Source organism: Parambassis ranga, unplaced genomic scaffold (assembly GCF_900634625.1).
Source record: "Parambassis ranga unplaced genomic scaffold, fParRan2.1 scaffold_194_arrow_ctg1, whole genome shotgun sequence".
NCBI classification, from domain to species: Eukaryota; Metazoa; Chordata; class Actinopteri; family Ambassidae; genus Parambassis; species Parambassis ranga.
In genome coordinates, this window is record NW_021144747.1 from 1 (window position 1) to 26504 (window position 26504).

Here is a 26504-nt window from a genome sequence, read left to right on the forward strand (position 1 = left end):
AAGCAGGAAGGAACATAAAGTCCTCAATTGTCCAAAGACAGAAAAGCTCACAGCACCCGGTGCTCCCAGGCGCTCTCCCATCAAGTACTAACCAACCAGGCCCGACTCTGCTTAGCTTCCGAGGATCGGGCGCTTCTGGAGTAGTGTGGCCGTGAGCTGCTTTCTCGTCAGCTGCGGCGTGTCTTGACGCGTGTCATGCTTGCGTAGTCACACTGTGACTCTGACATGTGGTTGTGTTGCTGTGATGAGCAGATGTAGAGACGCTCCTCTGTCAGCTCTGCCCTGCGCGCTGCCGTCCAACAATGCCCACGCTCTCCTGCTCACCCACGCATCCTCCCGCTGACCTTACCGCCACCTTGCGCACCGCTACAACCTGTTCACCCACTCTTAATCACCCCTCCCCGGGCTAAACCAAGCAAACCGCGCCGGGGAAATCCTCGTGCCCCTGGTACCGTCGAAGGTCAGTTGCGCTGCAGTGCTGAGCAGATGTTTAGTGGGCACACACACGTGCAAGAAAAGAAGCAACGCTGACAGAGAGCGTCTTTCCTTTTTGTAAACATCTGTTGTAGCCTTTGTAGCCAATAAATAACTTTTGTAGCCTGTCTTCTGTAGTTTTTGTCACCTGCTTTGGTATCAGTTATGGTGTACTTTATGCATGTCTTGCTTTCTTTGTCCATCAAAGACCAAAAACTGAAGGTGCATGTGCCCAGGTAATGGTGGTAACCGCGGCTAACAACAGTTAGGCGCGGTTACCACCATTACCTGGGCACATGCATGGTTACCAAACGTCAGAATTCTGGGATCAAAGGCAGGAAGGCACATAAAGTCCTCAATTGTCCAAAGACAGAAAAGCTCACAGCACCTGGTGCTCCCAGGCGCTCTCCCATCCAAGTACTTTTTGTAAACATCTGTTGTAGCCTTTGTAGCCAATAGATAACTTTTGTAGCCTGTCTTCTGTAGTTTTTGTCACCTGCTTTGGTGTCAGTCATGGTGTATTTTATGCATGTCTTGCCTTCGTTGTCCATCAAAGACCAAAAACTGAAGGTGCATGTGCCCAGGTAATGGTGGTAACCGCGCCTAACTGTTTGTTAGCCGCGGTTACCATGGTTACCAAACGTCAGAATTCTGGGATCAAAGGCAGGAAGGCACATAAAGTCCTCAATTGTCCAAAGATAGAAAAGCTCACAGCACCTGGTATTCCCAGGCGGTCTCCCATCCAAGTACTAACCAGGCCCGACTCTGCTTAGCTTCCGAGATCAGACGAGATCGGGCGTTTCTAGAGTAGTGTGGCCGTGAGCTGCTTTCGCCTCAGCTATGATGTGCTTTTATGCATGTCATGCTGGCGTAGTCGTGCTGTGACTCTGACATGTCGTTGTTTTGCTGTGATGAGCAGATGTAGAGACGCTCTCTGTCAGCTTTGCCCTGCGAGCTGCCTTCCAACAATGCCCACACTCTCCTGCTCACCCACTAACCCCACCGCCACAACCTGTTCACCCACCCTTAATCACCCCTCCCCGGGCTAAACCAAGCAAAACGCGCCGGGGAAATCCTCGTGCCCCTGGTACCGTAAAGGCCCCGGCGCGTCATCGTGTTGCAGTGAAGAGCAGATGTTTAAAGAAAAAAGGAAAGAAAAAAACGCTCTCTGTCAGCTTTGCTTCTCTTCTTGCACGTGTGTGTGTGTCCAATAAACATCTGTTGTAGCCTTTGTAGCCAATAAACAACCTTTGTAGCTTTTGTAGCCTGTCTTCTGTAGTTTTTGTCACCTGCTTTGGTATCAGCTATGGTGTATTTTATGCACGTCTTGCTTTCTTTGTCCATCAAAGAGCAAAAAGCGGAAGGTGCATGTGCCCAGGTAATTGTGGTAACCGCGCCTAGCTGTTTGTTAGCCGCGGTTACCGTGGTTACCAGACGTCAGAATTCTCAGATCGAAGGCAGGAAGGAACATAAAGTCCTCAATTATGGTGGATTTTATGCACGTCTCGCTTTCTTTGTCCATCAAAGACCAAAAAACGGAAGGTGCATGTGCCCAGGTAATTGTGGTAACCGCGCCTAACTGTTTGCTAGCCGCGGTTGCCGTGGTTACCAGACGTCAGAATTCTCAGATCAAAGGCAGGAAGGAACATAAAGTCCTCAATTGTCCAAAGACAGAAAAGCTCACAGCACCCGGTGCTCCCAGGCGCTCTCCCATCCAAGTACTAACCAACCAGGCCCGACTCTGCTTAGCTTCCGAGATCGGGCGCTTCTGGAGTAGTGTGGCCGTGAGCTGCTTTCTCGTCAGCTGCGGCGTGTCTTGACGCGTGTCATGCTTGCGTAGTCACGCTGTGACTCTGACATGTGGTTGTGTTGCTGTGATGAGCAGATGTAGAGACGCTCTCTGTCAGCTCTGCCCTGCGCGCTGCCGTCCAACAATGCCCACGCTCTCCTGCTCACCCACGCATCCTCCCGCTGACCTTACCGCCACCTTGCGCACCGCTACAACCTGTTCACCCACTCTTAATCACCCCTCCCCGGGCTAAACCAAGCAAACCGCGCCGGGGAAATCCTCGTGCCCCTGGTACCGTAAAGGCGTTGCGCTGCAGTGCTGAGCAGATGTTTAGTGGGCACACACACGTGCAAGAAAAGAAGCAACGCTGACAGAGAGCGTCTTTCCTTTTTGTAAACATCTGTTGTAGCCTTTGTAGCCAATAAATAACTTTTGTAGCCTGTCTTCTGTAGTTTTTGTCACCTGCTTTGGTATCAGTTATGGTGTACTTTATGCATGTCTTGCTTTCTTTGTCCATCAAAGACCAAAAACTGAAGGTGCATGTGCCCAGGTAATGGTGGTAACCGCGGCTAACAAACAGTTAGGCGCGGTTACCACCATTACCTGGGCACATGCATGGTTACCAAACGTCAGAATTCTGGGATCAAAGGCAGGAAGGCACATAAAGTCCTCAATTGTCCAAAGACAGAAAAGCTCACAGCACCTGGTGCTCCCAGGCGCTCTCCCATCCAAGTACTTTTTGTAAACATCTGTTGTAGCCTTTGTAGCCAATAAATAACTTTTGTAGCCTGTCTTCTGTAGTTTTTGTCACCTGCTTTGGTGTCAGTCATGGTGTATTTTATGCATGTCTTGCCTTCGTTGTCCATCAAAGACCAAAAACTGAAGGTGCATGTGCCCAGGTAATGGTGGTAACCGCGCCTAACTGTTTGTTAGCCGCGGTTACCATGGTTACCAAACGTCAGAATTCTGGGATCAAAGGCAGGAAGGCACATAAAGTCCTCAATTGTCCAAAGATAGAAAAGCTCACAGCACCTGGTATTCCCAGGCGGTCTCCCATCCAAGTACTAACCAGGCCCGACTCTGCTTAGCTTCCGAGATCAGACGAGATCGGGCGTTTCTAGAGTAGTGTGGCCGTGAGCTGCTTTCGCCTCAGCTATGATGTGCTTTTATGCATGTCATGCTGGCGTAGTCGTGCTGTGACTCTGACATGTCGTTGTTTTGCTGTGATGAGCAGATGTAGAGACGCTCTCTGTCAGCTTTGCCCTGCGAGCTGCCTTCCAACAATGCCCACACTCTCCTGCTCACCCACTAACCCCACCGCCACAACCTGTTCACCCACCCTTAATCACCCCTCCCCGGGCTAAACCAAGCAAAACGCGCCGGGGAAATCCTCGTGCCCCTGGTACCGTAAAGGCCCCGGCGCGTCATCGTGTTGCAGTGAAGAGCAGATGTTTAAAGAAAAAAGGAAAGAAAAAAAACGCTCTCTGTCAGCTTTGCTTCTCTTCTTGCACGTGTGTGTGTGTCCAATAAACATCTGTTGTAGCCTTTGTAGCCAATAAACAACCTTTGTAGCTTTTGTAGCCTGTCTTCTGTAGTTTTTGTCACCTGCTTTGGTATCAGCTATGGTGTATTTTATGCACGTCTTGCTTTCTTTGTCCATCAAAGAGCAAAAAGCGGAAGGTGCATGTGCCCAGGTAATTGTGGTAACCGCGCCTAGCTGTTTGTTAGCCGCGGTTGCCGTGGTTACCAGACGTCAGAATTCTCAGATCGAAGGCAGGAAGGAACATAAAGTCCTCAATTATGGTGGATTTTATGCACGTCTCGCTTTCTTTGTCCATCAAAGACCAAAAAACGGAAGGTGCATGTGCCCAGGTAATTGTGGTAACCGCGCCTAACTGTTTGCTAGCCGCGGTTGCCGTGGTTACCAGACGTCAGAATTCTCAGATCAAAGGCAGGAAGGAACATAAAGTCCTCAATTGTCCAAAGACAGAAAAGCTCACAGCACCCGGTGCTCCCAGGCGCTCTCCCATCCAAGTACTAACCAACCAGGCCCGACTCTGCTTAGCTTCCGAGATCGGGCGCTTCTGGAGTAGTGTGGCCGTGAGCTGCTTTCTCGTCAGCTGCGGCGTGTCTTGACGCGTGTCATGCTTGCGTAGTCACGCTGTGACTCTGACATGTGGTTGTGTTGCTGTGATGAGCAGATGTAGAGACGCTCTCTGTCAGCTCTGCCCTGCGCGCTGCCGTCCAACAATGCCCACGCTCTCCTGCTCACCCACGCATCCTCCCGCTGACCTTACCGCCACCTTGCGCACCGCTACAACCTGTTCACCCACTCTTAATCACCCCTCCCCGGGCTAAACCAAGCAAACCGCGCCGGGGAAATCCTCGTGCCCCTGGTACCGTAAAGGCGTTGCGCTGCAGTGCTGAGCAGATGTTTAGTGGGCACACACACGTGCAAGAAAAGAAGCAACGCTGACAGAGAGCGTCTTTCCTTTTTGTAAACATCTGTTGTAGCCTTTGTAGCCAATAAATAACTTTTGTAGCCTGTCTTCTGTAGTTTTTGTCACCTGCTTTGGTATCAGTTATGGTGTACTTTATGCATGTCTTGCTTTCTTTGTCCATCAAAGACCAAAAACTGAAGGTGCATGTGCCCAGGTAATGGTGGTAACCGCGCCTAACTGTTTGTTAGGCGCGGTTACCATGGTTACCAAACGTCAGAATTCTGGGATCAAAGGCAGGAAGGCACATAAAGTCCTCAATTGTCCAAAGACAGAAAAGCTCACAGCACCTGGTGCTCCCAGGCGCTCTCCCATCCAAGTACTTTTTGTAAACATCTGTTGTAGCCTTTGTAGCCAATAAATAACTTTTGTAGCCTGTCTTCTGTAGTTTTTGTCACCTGCTTTGGTGTCAGTCATGGTGTATTTTATGCATGTCTTGCCTTCGTTGTCCATCAAAGACCAAAAACTGAAGGTGCATGTGCCCAGGTAATGGTGGTAACCGCGCCTAACTGTTTGTTAGCCGCGGTTACCATGGTTACCAAACGTCAGAATTCTGGGATCAAAGGCAGGAAGGCACATAAAGTCCTCAATTGTCCAAAGATAGAAAAGCTCACAGCACCTGGTATTCCCAGGCGGTCTCCCATCCAAGTACTAACCAGGCCCGACTCTGCTTAGCTTCCGAGATCAGACGAGATCGGGCGTTTCTAGAGTAGTGTGGCCGTGAGCTGCTTTCGCCTCAGCTATGATGTGCTTTTATGCATGTCATGCTGGCGTAGTCGTGCTGTGACTCTGACATGTCGTTGTTTTGCTGTGATGAGCAGATGTAGAGACGCTCTCTGTCAGCTTTGCCCTGCGAGCTGCCTTCCAACAATGCCCACACTCTCCTGCTCACCCACTAACCCCACCGCCACAACCTGTTCACCCACCCTTAATCACCCCTCCCCGGGCTAAACCAAGCAAAACGCGCCGGGGAAATCCTCGTGCCCCTGGTACCGTAAAGGCCCCGGCGCGTCATCGTGTTGCAGTGAAGAGCAGATGTTTAAAGAAAAATGGAAAGAAAAAAACGCTCTCTGTCAGCTTTGCTTCTTTTCTTGCACGTGTGTGTGTGTCCAATAAACATCTGTTGTAGCCTTTGTAGCCAATAAACAACCTTTGTAGCTTTTGTAGCCTGTCTTCTGTAGTTTTTGTCACCTGCTTTGGTATCAGCTATGGTGTATTTTATGCACGTCTTGCTTTCTTTGTCCATCAAAGAGCAAAAAGCGGAAGGTGCATGTGCCCAGGTAATTGTGGTAACCGCGCCTAGCTGTTTGTTAGCCGCGGTTGCCGTGGTTACCAGACGTCAGAATTCTCAGATCGAAGGCAGGAAGGAACATAAAGTCCTCAATTATGGTGGATTTTATGCACGTCTCGCTTTCTTTGTCCATCAAAGACCAAAAAACGGAAGGTGCATGTGCCCAGGTAATTGTGGTAACCGCGCCTAACTGTTTGCTAGCCGCGGTTGCCGTGGTTACCAGACGTCAGAATTCTCAGATCAAAGGCAGGAAGGAACATAAAGTCCTCAATTGTCCAAAGACAGAAAAGCTCACAGCACCCGGTGCTCCCAGGCGCTCTCCCATCCAAGTACTAACCAACCAGGCCCGACTCTGCTTAGCTTCCGAGATCGGGCGCTTCTGGAGTAGTGTGGCCGTGAGCTGCTTTCTCGTCAGCTGCGGCGTGTCTTGACGCGTGTCATGCTTGCGTAGTCACGCTGTGACTCTGACATGTGGTTGTGTTGCTGTGATGAGCAGATGTAGAGACGCTCTCTGTCAGCTCTGCCCTGCGCGCTGCCGTCCAACAATGCCCACGCTCTCCTGCTCACCCACGCATCCTCCCGCTGACCTTACCGCCACCTTGCGCACCGCTACAACCTGTTCACCCACTCTTAATCACCCCTCCCCGGGCTAAACCAAGCAAACCGCGCCGGGGAAATCCTCGTGCCCCTGGTACCGTAAAGGCGTTGCGCTGCAGTGCTGAGCAGATGTTTAGTGGGCACACACACGTGCAAGAAAAGAAGCAACGCTGACAGAGAGCGTCTTTCCTTTTTGTAAACATCTGTTGTAGCCTTTGTAGCCAATAAATAACTTTTGTAGCCTGTCTTCTGTAGTTTTTGTCACCTGCTTTGGTATCAGTTATGGTGTACTTTATGCATGTCTTGCTTTCTTTGTCCATCAAAGACCAAAAACTGAAGGTGCATGTGCCCAGGTAATGGTGGTAACCGCGCCTAACTGTTTGTTAGCCGCGGTTACCATGGTTACCAAACGTCAGAATTCTGGGATCAAAGGCAGGAAGGCACATAAAGTCCTCAATTGTCCAAAGACAGAAAAGCTCACAGCACCTGGTGCTCCCAGGCGCTCTCCCATCCAAGTACTTTTTGTAAACATCTGTTGTAGCCTTTGTAGCCAATAAATAACTTTTGTAGCCTGTCTTCTGTAGTTTTTGTCACCTGCTTTGGTGTCAGTCATGGTGTATTTTATGCATGTCTTGCCTTCGTTGTCCATCAAAGACCAAAAACTGAAGGTGCATGTGCCCAGGTAATGGTGGTAACCGCGCCTAACTGTTTGTTAGCCGCGGTTACCATGGTTACCAAACGTCAGAATTCTGGGATCAAAGGCAGGAAGGCACATAAAGTCCTCAATTGTCCAAAGATAGAAAAGCTCACAGCACCTGGTATTCCCAGGCGGTCTCCCATCCAAGTACTAACCAGGCCCGACTCTGCTTAGCTTCCGAGATCAGACGAGATCGGGCGTTTCTAGAGTAGTGTGGCCGTGAGCTGCTTTCGCCTCAGCTATGATGTGCTTTTATGCATGTCATGCTGGCGTAGTCGTGCTGTGACTCTGACATGTCGTTGTTTTGCTGTGATGAGCAGATGTAGAGACGCTCTCTGTCAGCTTTGCCCTGCGAGCTGCCTTCCAACAATGCCCACACTCTCCTGCTCACCCACTAACCCCACCGCCACAACCTGTTCACCCACCCTTAATCACCCCTCCCCGGGCTAAACCAAGCAAAACGCGCCGGGGAAATCCTCGTGCCCCTGGTACCGTAAAGGCCCCGGCGCGTCATCGTGTTGCAGTGAAGAGCAGATGTTTAAAGAAAAAAGGAAAGAAAAAAACGCTCTCTGTCAGCTTTGCTTCTTTTCTTGCACGTGTGTGTGTGTCCAATAAACATCTGTTGTAGCCTTTGTAGCCAATAAACAACCTTTGTAGCTTTTGTAGCCTGTCTTCTGTAGTTTTTGTCACCTGCTTTGGTATCAGCTATGGTGTATTTTATGCACGTCTTGCTTTCTTTGTCCATCAAAGAGCAAAAAGCGGAAGGTGCATGTGCCCAGGTAATTGTGGTAACCGCGCCTAGCTGTTTGTTAGCCGCGGTTGCCGTGGTTACCAGACGTCAGAATTCTCAGATCGAAGGCAGGAAGGAACATAAAGTCCTCAATTATGGTGGATTTTATGCACGTCTCGCTTTCTTTGTCCATCAAAGACCAAAAAACGGAAGGTGCATGTGCCCAGGTAATTGTGGTAACCGCGCCTAACTGTTTGCTAGCCGCGGTTGCCGTGGTTACCAGACGTCAGAATTCTCAGATCAAAGGCAGGAAGGAACATAAAGTCCTCAATTGTCCAAAGACAGAAAAGCTCACAGCACCCGGTGCTCCCAGGCGCTCTCCCATCCAAGTACTAACCAACCAGGCCCGACTCTGCTTAGCTTCCGAGATCGGGCGCTTCTGGAGTAGTGTGGCCGTGAGCTGCTTTCTCGTCAGCTGCGGCGTGTCTTGACGCGTGTCATGCTTGCGTAGTCACGCTGTGACTCTGACATGTGGTTGTGTTGCTGTGATGAGCAGATGCAGAGACGCTCTCTGTCAGCTCTGCCCTGCGCGCTGCCGTCCAACAATGCCCACGCTCTCCTGCTCACCCACGCATCCTCCCGCTGACCTTACCGCCACCTTGCGCACCGCTACAACCTGTTCACCCACTCTTAATCACCCCTCCCCGGGCTAAACCAAGCAAACCGCGCCGGGGAAATCCTCGTGCCCCTGGTACCGTAAAGGCGTTGCGCTGCAGTGCTGAGCAGATGTTTAGTGGGCACACACACGTGCAAGAAAAGAAGCAACGCTGACAGAGAGCGTCTTTCCTTTTTGTAAACATCTGTTGTAGCCTTTGTAGCCAATAAATAACTTTTGTAGCCTGTCTTCTGTAGTTTTTGTCACCTGCTTTGGTATCAGTTATGGTGTACTTTATGCATGTCTTGCTTTCTTTGTCCATCAAAGACCAAAAACTGAAGGTGCATGTGCCCAGGTAATGGTGGTAACCGCGGCTAACAAACAGTTAGGCGCGGTTACCACCATTACCTGGGCACATGCATGGTTACCAAACGTCAGAATTCTGGGATCAAAGGCAGGAAGGCACATAAAGTCCTCAATTGTCCACAGATAGAAAAGCTCACAGCACCTGGTGCTCCCAGGCGCTCTCCCATCCAAGTACTTTTTGTAAACATCTGTTGTAGCCTTTGTAGCCAATAGATAACTTTTGTAGCCTGTCTTCTGTAGTTTTTGTCACCTGCTTTGGTGTCAGTCATGGTGTATTTTATGCATGTCTTGCCTTCGTTGTCCATCAAAGACCAAAAACTGAAGGTGCATGTGCCCAGGTAATGGTGGTAACCGCGCCTTAGCCGCGGTTACCATGGTTACCAAACGTCAGAATTCTGGGATCAAAGGCAGGAAGGCACATAAAGTCCTCAATTGTCCAAAGATAGAAAAGCTCACAGCACCTGGTATTCCCAGGCGGTCTCCCATCCAAGTACTAACCAGGCCCGACTCTGCTTAGCTTCCGAGATCAGACGAGATCGGGCGTTTCTAGAGTAGTGTGGCCGTGAGCTGCTTTCGCCTCAGCTATGATGTGCTTTTATGCATGTCATGCTGGCGTAGTCGTGCTGTGACTCTGACATGTCGTTGTTTTGCTGTGATGAGCAGATGTAGAGACGCTCTCTGTCAGCTTTGCCCTGCGAGCTGCCTTCCAACAATGCCCACACTCTCCTGCTCACCCACTAACCCCACCGCCACAACCTGTTCACCCACCCTTAATCACCCCTCCCCGGGCTAAACCAAGCAAAACGCGCCGGGGAAATCCTCGTGCCCCTGGTACCGTAAAGGCCCCGGCGCGTCATCGTGTTGCAGTGAAGAGCAGATGTTTAAAGAAAAAAGGAAAGAAAAAAACGCTCTCTGTCAGCTTTGCTTCTTTTCTTGCACGTGTGTGTGTGTCCAATAAACATCTGTTGTAGCCTTTGTAGCCAATAAACAACCTTTGTAGCTTTTGTAGCCTGTCTTCTGTAGTTTTTGTCACCTGCTTTGGTATCAGCTATGGTGTATTTTATGCACGTCTTGCTTTCTTTGTCCATCAAAGAGCAAAAAGCGGAAGGTGCATGTGCCCAGGTAATTGTGGTAACCGCGCCTAGCTGTTTGTTAGCCGCGGTTGCCGTGGTTACCAGACGTCAGAATTCTCAGATCGAAGGCAGGAAGGAACATAAAGTCCTCAATTATGGTGGATTTTATGCACGTCTTGCTTTCTTTGTCCATCAAAGACCAAAAAACGGAAGGTGCATGTGCCCAGGTAATTGTGGTAACCGCGCCTAACTGTTTGCTAGCCGCGGTTGCCGTGGTTACCAGACGTCAGAATTCTCAGATCAAAGGCAGGAAGGAACATAAAGTCCTCAATTGTCCAAAGACAGAAAAGCTCACAGCACCCGGTGCTCCCAGGCGCTCTCCCATCCAAGTACTAACCAACCAGGCCCGACTCTGCTTAGCTTCCGAGATCGGGCGCTTCTGGAGTAGTGTGGCCGTGAGCTGCTTTCTCGTCAGCTGCGGCGTGTCTTGACGCGTGTCATGCTTGCGTAGTCACGCTGTGACTCTGACATGTGGTTGTGTTGCTGTGATGAGCAGATGTAGAGACGCTCTCTGTCAGCTCTGCCCTGCGCGCTGCCGTCCAACAATGCCCACGCTCTCCTGCTCACCCACGCATCCTCCCGCTGACCTTACCGCCACCTTGCGCACCGCTACAACCTGTTCACCCACTCTTAATCACCCCTCCCCGGGCTAAACCAAGCAAACCGCGCCGGGGAAATCCTCGTGCCCCTGGTACCGTAAAGGCGTTGCGCTGCAGTGCTGAGCAGATGTTTAGTGGGCACACACACGTGCAAGAAAAGAAGCAACGCTGACAGAGAGCGTCTTTCCTTTTTGTAAACATCTGTTGTAGCCTTTGTAGCCAATAAATAACTTTTGTAGCCTGTCTTCTGTAGTTTTTGTCACCTGCTTTGGTATCAGTTATGGTGTACTTTATGCATGTCTTGCTTTCTTTGTCCATCAAAGACCAAAAACTGAAGGTGCATGTGCCCAGGTAATGGTGGTAACCGCGCCTAACTGTTTGTTAGGCCGCGGTTACCATGGTTACCAAACGTCAGAATTCTGGGATCAAAGGCAGGAAGGCACATAAAGTCCTCAATTGTCCAAAGACAGAAAAGCTCACAGCACCTGGTGCTCCCAGGCGCTCTCCCATCCAAGTACTTTTTGTAAACATCTGTTGTAGCCTTTGTAGCCAATAAATAACTTTTGTAGCCTGTCTTCTGTAGTTTTTGTCACCTGCTTTGGTGTCAGTCATGGTGTATTTTATGCATGTCTTGCCTTCGTTGTCCATCAAAGACCAAAAACTGAAGGTGCATGTGCCCAGGTAATGGTGGTAACCGCGCCTAACTGTTTGTTAGCCGCGGTTACCATGGTTACCAAACGTCAGAATTCTGGGATCAAAGGCAGGAAGGCACATAAAGTCCTCAATTGTCCAAAGATAGAAAAGCTCACAGCACCTGGTATTCCCAGGCGGTCTCCCATCCAAGTACTAACCAGGCCCGACTCTGCTTAGCTTCCGAGATCAGACGAGATCGGGCGTTTCTAGAGTAGTGTGGCCGTGAGCTGCTTTCGCCTCAGCTATGATGTGCTTTTATGCATGTCATGCTGGCGTAGTCGTGCTGTGACTCTGACATGTCGTTGTTTTGCTGTGATGAGCAGATGTAGAGACGCTCTCTGTCAGCTTTGCCCTGCGAGCTGCCTTCCAACAATGCCCACACTCTCCTGCTCACCCACTAACCCCACCGCCACAACCTGTTCACCCACCCTTAATCACCCCGCCCCGGGCTAAACCAAGCAAAACGCGCCGGGGAAATCCTCGTGCCCCTGGTACCGTAAAGGCCCCGGCGCGTCATTGTGTTGCAGTGATGAGCAGATGTTTAAAGAAAAATGGAAAGAAAAAAACGCTCTCTGTCAGCTTTGCTTCTTTTCTTGCACGTGTGTGTGTGTCCAATAAACATCTGTTGTAGCCTTTGTAGCCAATAAACAACCTTTGTAGCTTTTGTAGCCTGTCTTCTGTAGTTTTTGTCACCTGCTTTGGTATCAGCTATGGTGTATTTTATGCACGTCTTGCTTTCTTTGTCCATCAAAGAGCAAAAAGCGGAAGGTGCATGTGCCCAGGTAATTGTGGTAACCGCGCCTAGCTGTTTGTTAGCCGCGGTTGCCGTGGTTACCAGACGTCAGAATTCTCAGATCGAAGGCAGGAAGGAACATAAAGTCCTCAATTATGGTGGATTTTATGCACGTCTCGCTTTCTTTGTCCATCAAAGACCAAAAAACGGAAGGTGCATGTGCCCAGGTAATTGTGGTAACCGCGCCTAACTGTTTGCTAGCCGCGGTTGCCGTGGTTACCAGACGTCAGAATTCTCAGATCAAAGGCAGGAAGGAACATAAAGTCCTCAATTGTCCAAAGACAGAAAAGCTCACAGCACCCGGTGCTCCCAGGCGCTCTCCCATCCAAGTACTAACCAACCAGGCCCGACTCTGCTTAGCTTCCGAGATCGGGCGCTTCTGGAGTAGTGTGGCCGTGAGCTGCTTTCTCGTCAGCTGCGGCGTGTCTTGACGCGTGTCATGCTTGCGTAGTCACGCTGTGACTCTGACATGTGGTTGTGTTGCTGTGATGAGCAGATGTAGAGACGCTCTCTGTCAGCTCTGCCCTGCGCGCTGCCGTCCAACAATGCCCACGCTCTCCTGCTCACCCACGCATCCTCCCGCTGACCTTACCGCCACCTTGCGCACCGCTACAACCTGTTCACCCACTCTTAATCACCCCTCCCCGGGCTAAACCAAGCAAACCGCGCCGGGGAAATCCTCGTGCCCCTGGTACCGTAAAGGCGTTGCGCTGCAGTGCTGAGCAGATGTTTAGTGGGCACACACACGTGCAAGAAAAGAAGCAACGCTGACAGAGAGCGTCTTTCCTTTTTGTAAACATCTGTTGTAGCCTTTGTAGCCAATAAATAACTTTTGTAGCCTGTCTTCTGTAGTTTTTGTCACCTGCTTTGGTATCAGTTATGGTGTACTTTATGCATGTCTTGCTTTCTTTGTCCATCAAAGACCAAAAACTGAAGGTGCATGTGCCCAGGTAATGGTGGTAACCGCGCCTAACTGTTTGTTAGCCGCGGTTACCACCATTACCTGGGCACATGCATGGTTACCAAACGTCAGAATTCTGGGATCAAAGGCAGGAAGGCACATAAAGTCCTCAATTGTCCAAAGACAGAAAAGCTCACAGCACCTGGTGCTCCCAGGCGCTCTCCCATCCAAGTACTTTTTGTAAACATCTGTTGTAGCCTTTGTAGCCAATAGATAACTTTTGTAGCCTGTCTTCTGTAGTTTTTGTCACCTGCTTTGGTGTCAGTCATGGTGTATTTTATGCATGTCTTGCCTTCGTTGTCCATCAAAGACCAAAAACTGAAGGTGCATGTGCCCAGGTAATGGTGGTAACCGCGCCTAACTGTTTGTTAGCCGCGGTTACCATGGTTACCAAACGTCAGAATTCTGGGATCAAAGGCAGGAAGGCACATAAAGTCCTCAATTGTCCAAAGACAGAAAAGCTCACAGCACCTGGTATTCCCAGGCGGTCTCCCATCCAAGTACTAACCAGGCCCGACTCTGCTTAGCTTCCGAGATCAGACGAGATCGGGCGTTTCTAGAGTAGTGTGGCCGTGAGCTGCTTTCGCCTCAGCTATGATGTGCTTTTATGCATGTCATGCTGGCGTAGTCGTGCTGTGACTCTGACATGTCGTTGTTTTGCTGTGATGAGCAGATGTAGAGACGCTCTCTGTCAGCTTTGCCCTGCGAGCTGCCTTCCAACAATGCCCACACTCTCCTGCTCACCCACTAACCCCACCGCCACAACCTGTTCACCCACCCTTAATCACCCCTCCCCGGGCTAAACCAAGCAAAACGCGCCGGGGAAATCCTCGTGCCCCTGGTACCGTAAAGGCCCCGGCGCGTCATCGTGTTGCAGTGAAGAGCAGATGTTTAAAGAAAAATGGAAAGAAAAAAACGCTCTCTGTCAGCTTTGCTTCTCTTCTTGCACGTGTGTGTGTGTCCAATAAACATCTGTTGTAGCCTTTGTAGCCAATAAACAACCTTTGTAGCTTTTGTAGCCTGTCTTCTGTAGTTTTTGTCACCTGCTTTGGTATCAGCTATGGTGTATTTTATGCACGTCTTGCTTTCTTTGTCCATCAAAGAGCAAAAAGCGGAAGGTGCATGTGCCCAGGTAATTGTGGTAACCGCGCCTAGCTGTTTGTTAGCCGCGGTTGCCGTGGTTACCAGACGTCAGAATTCTCAGATCGAAGGCAGGAAGGAACATAAAGTCCTCAATTATGGTGGATTTTATGCACGTCTCGCTTTCTTTGTCCATCAAAGACCAAAAAACGGAAGGTGCATGTGCCCAGGTAATTGTGGTAACCGCGCCTAACTGTTTGCTAGCCGCGGTTGCCGTGGTTACCAGACGTCAGAATTCTCAGATCAAAGGCAGGAAGGAACATAAAGTCCTCAATTGTCCAAAGACAGAAAAGCTCACAGCACCCGGTGCTCCCAGGCGCTCTCCCATCCAAGTACTAACCAACCAGGCCCGACTCTGCTTAGCTTCCGAGATCGGGCGCTTCTGGAGTAGTGTGGCCGTGAGCTGCTTTCTCGTCAGCTGCGGCGTGTCTTGACGCGTGTCATGCTTGCGTAGTCACGCTGTGACTCTGACATGTGGTTGTGTTGCTGTGATGAGCAGATGTAGAGACGCTCTCTGTCAGCTCTGCCCTGCGCGCTGCCGTCCAACAATGCCCACGCTCTCCTGCTCACCCACGCATCCTCCCGCTGACCTTACCGCCACCTTGCGCACCGCTACAACCTGTTCACCCACTCTTAATCACCCCTCCCCGGGCTAAACCAAGCAAACCGCGCCGGGGAAATCCTCGTGCCCCTGGTACCGTAAAGGCGTTGCGCTGCAGTGCTGAGCAGATGTTTAGTGGGCACACACACGTGCAAGAAAAGAAGCAACGCTGACAGAGAGCGTCTTTCCTTTTTGTAAACAGCTGTTGTAGCCTTTGTAGCCAATAAATAACTTTTGTAGCCTGTCTTCTGTAGTTTTTGTCACCTGCTTTGGTATCAGTTATGGTGTACTTTATGCATGTCTTGCTTTCTTTGTCCATCAAAGACCAAAAACTGAAGGTGCATGTGCCCAGGTAATGGTGGTAACCGCGCCTAACTGTTAGGCGCGGTTAGCCATTACCGGTTACCATGGTTACCAAACGTCAGAATTCTGGGATCAAAGGCAGGAAGGCACATAAAGTCCTCAATTGTCCAAAGACAGAAAAGCTCACAGCACCTGGTGCTCCCAGGCGCTCTCCCATCCAAGTACTTTTTGTAAACATCTGTTGTAGCCTTTGTAGCCAATAAATAACTTTTGTAGCCTGTCTTCTGTAGTTTTTGTCACCTGCTTTGGTGTCAGTCATGGTGTATTTTATGCATGTCTTGCCTTCGTTGTCCATCAAAGACCAAAAACTGAAGGTGCATGTGCCCAGGTAATGGTGGTAACCGCGCCTACTGTTGTTAGCCGCGGTTACCATGGTTACCAAACGTCAGAATTCTGGGATCAAAGGCAGGAAGGCACATAAAGTCCTCAATTGTCCAAAGATAGAAAAGCTCACAGCACCTGGTATTCCCAGGCGGTCTCCCATCCAAGTACTAACCAGGCCCGACTCTGCTTAGCTTCCGAGATCAGACGAGATCGGGCGTTTCTAGAGTAGTGTGGCCGTGAGCTGCTTTCGCCTCAGCTATGATGTGCTTTTATGCATGTCATGCTGGCGTAGTCGTGCTGTGACTCTGACATGTCGTTGTTTTGCTGTGATGAGCAGATGTAGAGACGCTCTCTGTCAGCTTTGCCCTGCGAGCTGCCTTCCAACAATGCCCACACTCTCCTGCTCACCCACTAACCCCACCGCCACAACCTGTTCACCCACCCTTAATCACCCCTCCCCGGGCTAAACCAAGCAAAACGCGCCGGGGAAATCCTCGTGCCCCTGGTACCGTAAAGGCCCTGGCGCGTCATCGTGTTGCAGTGAAGAGCAGATGTTTAAAGAAAAAAGGAAAGAAAAAAACGCTCTCTGTCAGCTTTGCTTCTTTTCTTGCACGTGTGTGTGTGTCCAATAAACATCTGTTGTAGCCTTTGTAGCCAATAAACAACCTTTGTAGCTTTTGTAGCCTGTCTTCTGTAGTTTTTGTCACCTGCTTTGGTATCAGCTATGGTGTATTTTATGCACGTCTTGCTTTCTTTGTCCATCAAAGAGCAAAAAGCGGAAGGTGCATGTGCCCAGGTAATTGTGGTAACCGCGCCTAGCTGTTTGTTAGCCGCGGTTGCCGTGGTTACCAGACGTCAGAATTCTCAGATCGAAGGCAGGAAGGAACATAAAGTCCTCAATTATGGTGGATTTTATGCACGTCTCGCTTTCTTTGTCCATCAAAGACCAAAAAACGGAAGGTGCATGTGCCCAGGTAATTGTGGTAACCGCGCCTAACTGTTTGCTAGCCGCGGTTGCCGTGGTTACCAGACGTCAGAATTCTCAGATCAAAGGCAGGAAGGAACATAAAGTCCTCAATTGTCCAAAGACAGAAAAGCTCACAGCACCCGGTGCTCCCAGGCGCTCTCCCATCCAAGTACTAACCAACCAGGCCCGACTCTGCTTAGCTTCCGAGATCGGGCGCTTCTGGAGTAGTGTGGCCGTGAGCTGCTTTCTCGTCAGCTGCGGCGTGTCTTGACGCGTGTCATGCTTGCGTAGTCACGCTGTGACTCTGACATGTGGTTGTGTTGCTGTGATGAGCAGATGTAGAGACGCTCTCTGTCAGCTCTGCCCTGCGCGCTGCCGTCCAACAATGCCCACGCTCTCCTGCTCACCCACGCATCCTCCCGCTGACCTTACCGCCACCTTGCGCACCGCTACAACCTGTTCACCCACTCTTAATCCCCCCTCCCCGGGCTAAACCAAGCAAACCGCGCCGGGGAAATCCTCGTGCCCCTGGTACCGTAAAGGCGTTGCGCTGCAGTGCTGAGCAGATGTTTAGTGGGCACACACACGTGCAAGAAAAGAAGCAACGCTGACAGAGAGCGTCTTTCCTTTTTGTAAACATCTGTTGTAGCCTTTGTAGCCAATAAATAACTTTTGTAGCCTGTCTTCTGTAGTTTTTGTCACCTGCTTTGGTATCAGTTATGGTGTACTTTATGCATGTCTTGCTTTCTTTGTCCATCAAAGACCAAAAACTGAAGGTGCATGTGCCCAGGTAATGGTGGTAACCGCGGCTAACAAACAGTTAGGCGCGGTTACCATGGTTACCAAACGTCAGAATTCTGGGATCAAAGGCAGGAAGGCACATAAAGTCCTCAATTGTCCAAAGACAGAAAAGCTCACAGCACCTGGTGCTCCCAGGCGCTCTCCCATCCAAGTACTTTTTGTAAACATCTGTTGTAGCCTTTGTAGCCAATAAATAACTTTTGTAGCCTGTCTTCTGTAGTTTTTGTCACCTGCTTTGGTGTCAGTCATGGTGTATTTTATGCATGTCTTGCCTTCGTTGTCCATCAAAGACCAAAAACTGAAGGTGCATGTGCCCAGGTAATGGTGGTAACCGCGCCTAACTGTTTGTTAGCCGCGGTTACCATGGTTACCAAACGTCAGAATTCTGGGATCAAAGGCAGGAAGGCACATAAAGTCCTCAATTGTCCAAAGATAGAAAAGCTCACAGCACCTGGTATTCCCAGGCGGTCTCCCATCCAAGTACTAACCAGGCCCGACTCTGCTTAGCTTCCGAGATCAGACGAGATCGGGCGTTTCTAGAGTAGTGTGGCCGTGAGCTGCTTTCGCCTCAGCTATGATGTGCTTTTATGCATGTCATGCTGGCGTAGTCGTGCTGTGACTCTGACATGTCGTTGTTTTGCTGTGATGAGCAGATGTAGAGACGCTCTCTGTCAGCTTTGCCCTGCGAGCTGCCTTCCAACAATGCCCACACTCTCCTGCTCACCCACTAACCCCACCGCCACAACCTGTTCACCCACCCTTAATCACCCCTCCCCGGGCTAAACCAAGCAAAACGCGCCGGGGAAATCCTCGTGCCCCTGGTACCGTAAAGGCCCCGGCGCGTCATCGTGTTGCAGTGAAGAGCAGATGTTTAAAGAAAAATGGAAAGAAAAAAAACGCTCTCTGTCAGCTTTGCTTCTTTTCTTGCACGTGTGTGTGTGTCCAATAAACATCTGTTGTAGCCTTTGTAGCCAATAAACAACCTTTGTAGCTTTTGTAGCCTGTCTTCTGTAGTTTTTGTCACCTGCTTTGGTATCAGCTATGGTGTATTTTATGCACGTCTTGCTTTCTTTGTCCATCAAAGAGCAAAAAGCGGAAGGTGCATGTGCCCAGGTAATTGTGGTAACCGCGCCTAGCTGTTTGTTAGCCGCGGTTGCCGTGGTTACCAGACGTCAGAATTCTCAGATCGAAGGCAGGAAGGAACATAAAGTCCTCAATTATGGTGGATTTTATGCACGTCTCGCTTTCTTTGTCCATCAAAGACCAAAAAACGGAAGGTGCATGTGCCCAGGTAATTGTGGTAACCGCGCCTAACTGTTTGCTAGCCGCGGTTGCCGTGGTTACCAGACGTCAGAATTCTCAGATCAAAGGCAGGAAGGAACATAAAGTCCTCAATTGTCCAAAGACAGAAAAGCTCACAGCACCCGGTGCTCCCAGGCGCTCTCCCATCCAAGTACTAACCAACCAGGCCCGACTCTGCTTAGCTTCCGAGATCGGGCGCTTCTGGAGTAGTGTGGCCGTGAGCTGCTTTCTCGTCAGCTGCGGCGTGTCTTGACGCGTGTCATGCTTGCGTAGTCACGCTGTGACTCTGACATGTGGTTGTGTTGCTGTGATGAGCAGATGTAGAGACGCTCTCTGTCAGCTCTGCCCTGCGCGCTGCCGTCCAACAATGCCCACGCTCTCCTGCTCACCCACGCATCCTCCCGCTGACCTTACCGCCACCTTGCGCACCGCTACAACCTGTTCACCCACTCTTAATCACCCCTCCCCGGGCTAAACCAAGCAAACCGCGCCGGGGAAATCCTCGTGCCCCTGGTACCGTAAAGGCGTTGCGCTGCAGTGCTGAGCAGATGTTTAGTGGGCACACACACGTGCAAGAAAAGAAGCAACGCTGACAGAGAGCGTCTTTCCTTTTTGTAAACATCTGTTGTAGCCTTTGTAGCCAATAAATAACTTTTGTAGCCTGTCTTCTGTAGTTTTTGTCACCTGCTTTGGTATCAGTTATGGTGTACTTTATGCATGTCTTGCTTTCTTTGTCCATCAAAGAGCAAAAAGCGGAAGGTGCATGTGCCCAGGTAATTGTGGTAACCGCGGCTAACAAACAGTTAGGCGCGGTTACCACGGTTACCAAACGTCAGAATTCTGGGATCAAAGGCAGGAAGGCACATAAAGTCCTCAATTGTCCAAAGACAGAAAAGCTCACAGCACCTGGTGCTCCCAGGCGCTCTCCCATCCAAGTACTTTTTGTAGACATCTGTTGTAGCCTTTGTAGCCAATAGATAACTTTTGTAGCCTGTCTTCTGTAGTTTTTGTCACCTGCTTTGGTGTCAGTCATGGTGTATTTTATGCATGTCTTGCCTTCGTTGTCCATCAAAGACCAAAAACTGAAGGTGCATGTGCCCAGGTAATGGTGGTAACCGCGCCTAACTGTTTGTTAGCCGCGGTTACCATGGTTACCAAACGTCAGAATTCTGGGATCAAAGGCAGGAAGGCACATAAAGTCCTCAATTGTCCAAAGATAGAAAAGCTCACAGCACCTGGTATTCCCAGGCGGTCTCCCATCCAAGTACGAACCAGGCCCGACTCTGCTTAGCTTCCGAGATCAGACGAGATCGGGCGTTTCTTTTTTTTTTTTATCTTTTATTATCAAAATGTTCATTAAAATATATACATAAAAAATCAACACATCACAAATCACAATAGGCACAAAATTATCTCTCTTCTAACTTCTAACTCTTCTTTAACCACAACAACAACAAAGATATTTTCCTAAAAATTAAAATACACCCTACCACCCTCTTCATAAAACAAACTATGCCCATCTAACAGTGCATCTCTCTTTTTCCCCTTTAGCCCCTTCACCATCGTGCTTATGTACATCTGGAAGTTGTGAGTGAAAAACCCTTTTAGTTGCAACCCAGTGTTTCCCTTCCTGCGTGCATTTCTTATGGTGTATATGGTGTGTTTTGCAAAGAGTCCGGCTGTGTTTCTTATTTTTTGTCCCTTGTTATTGACGTTGTCTCCAAACAGTGTGAATAGCTTCCAGTCTTCCTCTGTTCTCCATTTCCCGTGTGCCCTCTCCTCCAGAGTTCGTCTGAGCCAGCCCAGGAAGTTGTTGATGGCGGGGCAGTCGAGGAAAAGGTGTTCCAATGTCTCCGCGGCTGCCCCGCATGTGGCGCAGCCCTCTCCAACGCCCCGTCATTTGGTGGAGCACGACACCGGGATGTAGTCTTCGGTGCCGTGCTCTGAAGTCCGTCGTCAGGACGTTTCCCCGGGGCCGCGCCACTCCTGAGCGTGGCCCAGATCCTGTCCACTCGCAGGGCGGGGAAGACCTCCCTCCATGCTCGGTCAGCTGCCGGTGGTCTTCTTCTCCTTTTGATGAATGTCTCATACAGCTGCCGAGTTGTTGTTTCCTGTAGGTCCTCCCCGCCCTGCACAGAGGAGAAGGCACACGTTTCGCCAGCCTAGGCTGGCTGTCTCCTGTTCCCCAGCGCCCTTATCCAGCGCCGGGGAACAGCAGCAGCCAGCTTATCAAATACATCAATGATAACGTTTTTGTTGAATCTTACTTTCCTCTCCCTCAAGCTGGCCAGGGTCCCCGCAGCTTCAAAGCCACCGGTTGGGTCGACAACATCCCCGAGCCGGACTACTCCAGCTCGTTCCAGGGCCGCGCAAACCACCTCTTTCCCTCCCCAGGTAACTTCTGGGTTGTTAAAGAGGGGCTGCGCGATCGCCTGTAGGATGCCGTCGACCCTGGCCTCCAGCAGAGGTCTCACCTCGGCCCACGCCGTCATGATCTCCTCCGCCAGAGGGTCCATTCCCGCTCTACTCTTTGGCAGCCTCCTCTGGCAGAGTGCCCAGATCCCCAGGGGCGGCCCGAGACCCAGATCCTGTGTTATTGCTTGTTTCCATGCTGCATTATTGTTTCTGTCTATTAGTTTTTTGACCAATTTTATTCGTAGTGCTTTTTTTCTTGCGTTGATTGAAACGAGTCTCAGACCGCCCCTTTCCTCGGGCTGGATCATGACGTCGTGGGCCACCTGATTCATAGTGGACCTCCACAGGAAGCCACCGATGGCTCTGTTGATGTTGGATTCCTGCTGCGGGGACAGGGGACAGACAGCCAGTGTGTGATTTAGTGTTGACATGATAAGTGAGTTGATTACTGTTATTTTCCCTCTTATTCCCAATTGCCTTTGTTTCCATAAGTTTATGATTTTTTTGATTTTTTCTGTTAAAACGTTCCAGTTTTTTTCGTTCGCCTTCCCCTCATCCCTCCCGCACCACACCCCTAGCACCTTCAGTTCCCCTTCTGCCTCTTTAAACCCCCACGTGTTGTCCGTGCTCTGTGCATCTCCACACCTCATGATCTGTGATTTATTTAGATTCATTTTTGCACCCGATGCTTTACAATAGTTCCTAATAGTGCCCACCACCTCACTAACGCTATCCCTATCCTTAACTGTGATATTTGTGTCGTCCGCGTACTGCACAATTTTGCAGCACGCGGACTCACCTACGCTAATCCCTCTAATATTTACATTGCGAGCGACCGCTGCCGCCAGGGGCTCCGTCACCAGAGTGAAGAGCATGGCAGACAGCGGACAGCCCTGTCGGATAGACCTGCTCAGCGGAAACGCACCGGTGCATGTGCCATTTATCTTGACACAGCTCGTGGCTCCTTTGTACAGAATCTTTATCCAATTGATGTACCGCTCTCCGAAACCCATTCTTTCCATGACTCGCCACAGAAAGGAGTGTTCCACGCGGTCAAACGCCTTCTCAAAATCCACACTAATTACAAACCCAGTTGTTGTGCACATGTGCTTGATCAGGCATCTGACGGCCAGGATCGAGTCCGCAATGTCTCTACCTGGCACGCCATATGCCTGAGTGTCCCCCACCACCTCTTCTATCACTAATCTAAGTCTATTCGCTAACACCCGTGCTACTATTTTATAATCCGTGTTCAACAAACTAATCGGCCTATAATTCTCTAACCTATCCTTATCTCCCTTCTTTTTATACACCAGTGTGATTACCCCCTTCGCAAACCCCTCTGTGACCTCCTGTTTTTGTTCAATGTATTTGAAAACTTGTCCCAGGATGGGAGCAAGGCAACGGCCGAACACTTGATAGAATTCGGCCGTCAACCCGTCCCACCCTGGGCTTTTCCTTTGGTTTAGCGATGTTATTGCGTCTATGATTTGCTGCGTAGTGAGGTCGGAGTCGCAGAGATCCCTATCCGTTTTATCTAATTTTTTTTCCAGGTATTCCATATGTTTTTCCGTTTCTTCTAAGTTCGTTCCTTCACTTATATAGTTGCCATAAAAAGCTTGCGCTGTTTTTAAAATCCCCCTCTAAATGTACTTCCTGCCCTCCCTCACTGTTTATTAACGAATAAATGCATGCCCTCCCCGGCTTTTGTTTTTCTAACCCCAGGAAATAACTCGTTGATTTTTCTCCTTCCACTAGATACCGTGCTTTTGCTCTGATTGCCGCTGCTTTGCACTTTTGAATAGTTATGTTGTGAAGTTTCCCTTGCGCCGCTGCTAAAATCCCCGTCCCCCTCCCTGGATCTTCCCGATTTTTTCCGTTTCTATTTAATAATTTCGATTAATTCTCTTTCCTCTTCGTTTTCCTCCCATTTTTTCCTCTTACATTCCCTAATGCACATTTCTTAATTTTATTTTTGACTCCCTCCCACCATGCTAATAAATTTTCTACTCCCTCCATTCGTTTTTAACACCCTCTAAATAATTATGCATTTTATTTTTAAAATTATCCCTCTCCAATATTTCGTGTTTAAAACCCATAACCCCCCGTTTCTGAGTCTGCCTGCCCTCCCCAGAGTTACCCGGAGAAGGGAGTGGTCGCTCCAATCCGTTTGGCGTGTACCCGACGGCGTCCACGTCCGTGACCACTCCAGGAGACACCAGAGCCAGATCAATACGAGTTGTTTTAGTTTCCCCTTTACTAGCTGTCTCCTGGAGTAGTCACGGACTCCCGGGTTGAGGATTCTCCAGATGTCTATTAAATTATTTTTAGCCATTATATCATATAATTCGTTTCTACTTATATCGTTGCGTATATTTCCATGCACTATATCACTATTTGTTAATTTGTATTAAAATCTCCTATTACTATACTATACTCTGTTATCCATTTTACTAATTTATTTTTATAAAAATCCTTTCTCTCATTTCATTATTACTACTATATATATTAATAATACGAACTACTTTTTTATTTAATTTCAGGTCAATCACCACCAGCCTGCCCTCGTCGCCGGCATGTACGCAGGTCACATTGTGAGGGAGGCCCGGTCTTACCAGGACCGCCGTGCCTGCTGTTAGCTGGGGTCCAGGGGCAAAAAAGAAACCCCCTCCCCATGTTTTTCTTGCATGCTCTCTTTTTGTTGATTCCACCTTACTTCTTGCAAGCACAGTATGTCCGTTTGAATGGTTTGAAGAATCCCGGTTATTTTCTCTATTGCTCTTGCCCCTGCTATGTTTAATGATGTGTATTAAGCATTGCAAGAAGTAGGTGGAATCTTCCCCTTATTATCATCTTTTTTGAAATCTTTTCCTTTTTGTGTTTGCCCCGTTTTATTTCTTGCGCTTTTCCTTCTCTGCAATTTTTTCCCGCTTCTCTTTCCAGGTCAGAGTCAAGAGGTAAGATCTTTCCGACCCAGAAAAGCAGAGACAGGGGCAGACCCTCCCTTTCTCTGGCTTTTCAGCCAGCAGGAAGGCGCTGGAAGCGACAGGTGGGTTCGACAGACATTGGAGAGGCTTCTATCTGGGAGCCGGTTGTCGACGTCTGCGTCATCCAGACTCGAGCCGATCACCAGCTCCTGCCGTCTCCGCGACAGCCCTCCGGGCAGGGAACTTCGCCCCCCCATCCCAGCTGCCGCCGCACTGATCTCTGCACTACCTGGCTCAGGCGGTGCACATTATTCATTTTCCTCGAGATCCAAGGCAGAACCCTTTTTTTGAGCTCCCCTCGCCCTCTCGGAGCAGAGCCCGCCCTCAGAGCTCCCTCCCTCACAGGGAGTGCCTCTGTCTCTCCACCTGCCTCGCTCACAGCTGGCTCTTCTGTCAGGGCCATTGGCTCCGCCCCAGTCTCCGCTTCCTGGTCCTCGTCCTCCTCTGTGTTAGACTCATCATTCCTTTCATCCATTTCATTTTCTTCCTCGCTTCCCTCCACACATATACACCTTTCCATCCTGTTATAACATACCCTGCATTTTTCAATCTTTTTTGTACATTCCCTCGCATAATGCCCCTGGACCCCGCACTTATTGCACAGGAATTCCGGGCAGTCCCTCACAATGTGACCCGGCTGGATACAAATCCGGCAGACTCGGACCTGCCGGTCATGGATTACGCGGAAAAAACTCCGCTCCTCCTGCCGTATTGAATTTGGCTGAATATGGCAAAGACTGCACATCCTCATTAAACTTCACTTTCACGAACCGAGTCCCATCAGCCACCCTTGTCCCCGGCCACATACGGCGCTTTATGGGGGACACCGCCGATACACGCCACGTCTCCAACTTCTCCAGGATCTCCTCGTCGGAGATATACACAGGCAGACCCAGAAACGACACCACCAATTCATTATTATTTATCTCCTTTCCCTCCACCACTGTGTTTCCTATTTTAAAACCATCTATCAATTTTGATTTCCCCGCGTGACTTCCCATCGTGATTTCGTATTTGTCTTTCCCAGTGCTTCTACATGCACATATATTTCCACACATCAGTCTCACTACTCTGATTAATTCTATTGGCGATACTATTTCTTCCCCTTTTAGTTCTACTTGTACAGTTAGATCTCTTTCGTAGCTAATTGTTTTATTCTTCTCTCCCTCTTTCTGCAACTCCGACCTCGTAGCTTCATGGCTGTCTGCCCCCCTCCCGGCCATCTCTCCCTCCCTTCCATTCATTCTTTCGTTCACCTGTCTCATGTCTTTTTCCGTACCTACCTGCTCATTTGTTTTTTCCTTCTCCTTCTGTTCTAGAGTAGTGTGGCCGTGAGCTGCTTTTGCCTCAGCTATGATGTGCTTTTATGCATGTCATGCTGGCGTAGTCGTGCTGTGACTCTGACATGTCGTTGTTTTGCTGTGATGAGCAGATGTAGAGACGCTCTCTGTCAGCTTTGCCCTGCGAGCTGCCTTCCAACAATGCCCACACTCTCCTGCTCACCCACTAACCCCACCGCCACAACCTGTTCACCCACCCTTAATCACCCCTCCCCGGGCTAAACCAAGCAAAACGCGCCGGGGAAATCCTCGTGCCCCTGGTACCGTAAAGGCCCCGGCGCGTCATCGTGTTGCAGTGAAGAGCAGATGTTTAAAGAAAAAAGGAAAGAAAAAAACGCTCTCTGTCAGCTTTGCTTCTTTTCTTGCACGTGTGTGTGTGTCCAATAAACATCTGTTGTAGCCTTTGTAGCCAATAAACAACCTTTGTAGCTTTTGTAGCCTGTCTTCTGTAGTTTTTGTCACCTGCTTTGGTATCAGCTATGGTGTATTTTATGCACGTCTTGCTTTCTTTGTCCATCAAAGAGCAAAAAGCGGAAGGTGCATGTGCCCAGGTAATTGTGGTAACCGCGCCTAGCTGTTTGTTAGCCGCGGTTACCGTGGTTACCAGACGTCAGAATTCTCAGATCCAAGGCAGGAAGGAACATAAAGTCCTCAATTATGGTGGATTTTATGCACGTCTCGCTTTCTTTGTCCATCAAAGACCAAAAAACGGAAGGTGCATGTGCCCAGGTAATTGTGGTAACCGCGCCTAACTGTTTGCTAGCCGCGGTTGCCGTGGTTACCAGACGTCAGAATTCTCAGATCAAAGGCAGGAAGGAACATAAAGTCCTCAATTGTCCAAAGACAGAAAAGCTCACAGCACCCGGTGCTCCCAGGCGCTCTCCCATCCAAGTACTAACCAACCAGGCCCGACTCTGCTTAGCTTCCAAGATCGGGCGCTTCTGGAGTAGTGTGGCCGTGAGCTGCTTTCTCGTCAGCTGCGGCGTGT

At 49.7% G+C, this 26504-nt stretch overlaps 9 non-coding genes across 9 annotated transcripts; all 9 read right to left on the reverse strand.

Annotated features, from left to right (window-relative positions):
- Positions 1-1179: 1179 nt before the first annotated feature.
- LOC114429649 (5S ribosomal RNA) lies at positions 1180-1298 on the reverse strand. The gene has a single exon (XR_003669855.1). It is a non-coding gene; the product is annotated as a 5S ribosomal RNA (ribosomal RNA).
- Positions 1299-3283: 1985 nt separating this feature from the next.
- LOC114429661 (5S ribosomal RNA) lies at positions 3284-3402 on the reverse strand. Its single transcript, XR_003669866.1, has one exon. It is a non-coding gene; the product is annotated as a 5S ribosomal RNA (ribosomal RNA).
- A 1966-nt stretch (positions 3403-5368) lies between these two features.
- LOC114429663 (5S ribosomal RNA) lies at positions 5369-5487 on the reverse strand. The gene has a single exon (XR_003669868.1). It is a non-coding gene; the product is annotated as a 5S ribosomal RNA (ribosomal RNA).
- Positions 5488-7452: 1965 nt separating this feature from the next.
- Positions 7453-7571, reverse strand: LOC114429664 (5S ribosomal RNA). Its single transcript, XR_003669869.1, has one exon. It is a non-coding gene; the product is annotated as a 5S ribosomal RNA (ribosomal RNA).
- Positions 7572-9546: 1975 nt separating this feature from the next.
- On the reverse strand, positions 9547-9665 carry LOC114429665 (5S ribosomal RNA). The gene has a single exon (XR_003669870.1). It is a non-coding gene; the product is annotated as a 5S ribosomal RNA (ribosomal RNA).
- Positions 9666-11631: 1966 nt separating this feature from the next.
- On the reverse strand, positions 11632-11750 carry LOC114429650 (5S ribosomal RNA). The gene has a single exon (XR_003669856.1). It is a non-coding gene; the product is annotated as a 5S ribosomal RNA (ribosomal RNA).
- A 1985-nt stretch (positions 11751-13735) lies between these two features.
- LOC114429651 (5S ribosomal RNA) lies at positions 13736-13854 on the reverse strand. The gene has a single exon (XR_003669857.1). It is a non-coding gene; the product is annotated as a 5S ribosomal RNA (ribosomal RNA).
- Positions 13855-15827: 1973 nt separating this feature from the next.
- LOC114429652 (5S ribosomal RNA) lies at positions 15828-15946 on the reverse strand. Its single transcript, XR_003669858.1, has one exon. It is a non-coding gene; the product is annotated as a 5S ribosomal RNA (ribosomal RNA).
- Positions 15947-17911: 1965 nt separating this feature from the next.
- Positions 17912-18030, reverse strand: LOC114429653 (5S ribosomal RNA). Its single transcript, XR_003669859.1, has one exon. It is a non-coding gene; the product is annotated as a 5S ribosomal RNA (ribosomal RNA).
- Positions 18031-26504: the final 8474 nt, after the last annotated feature.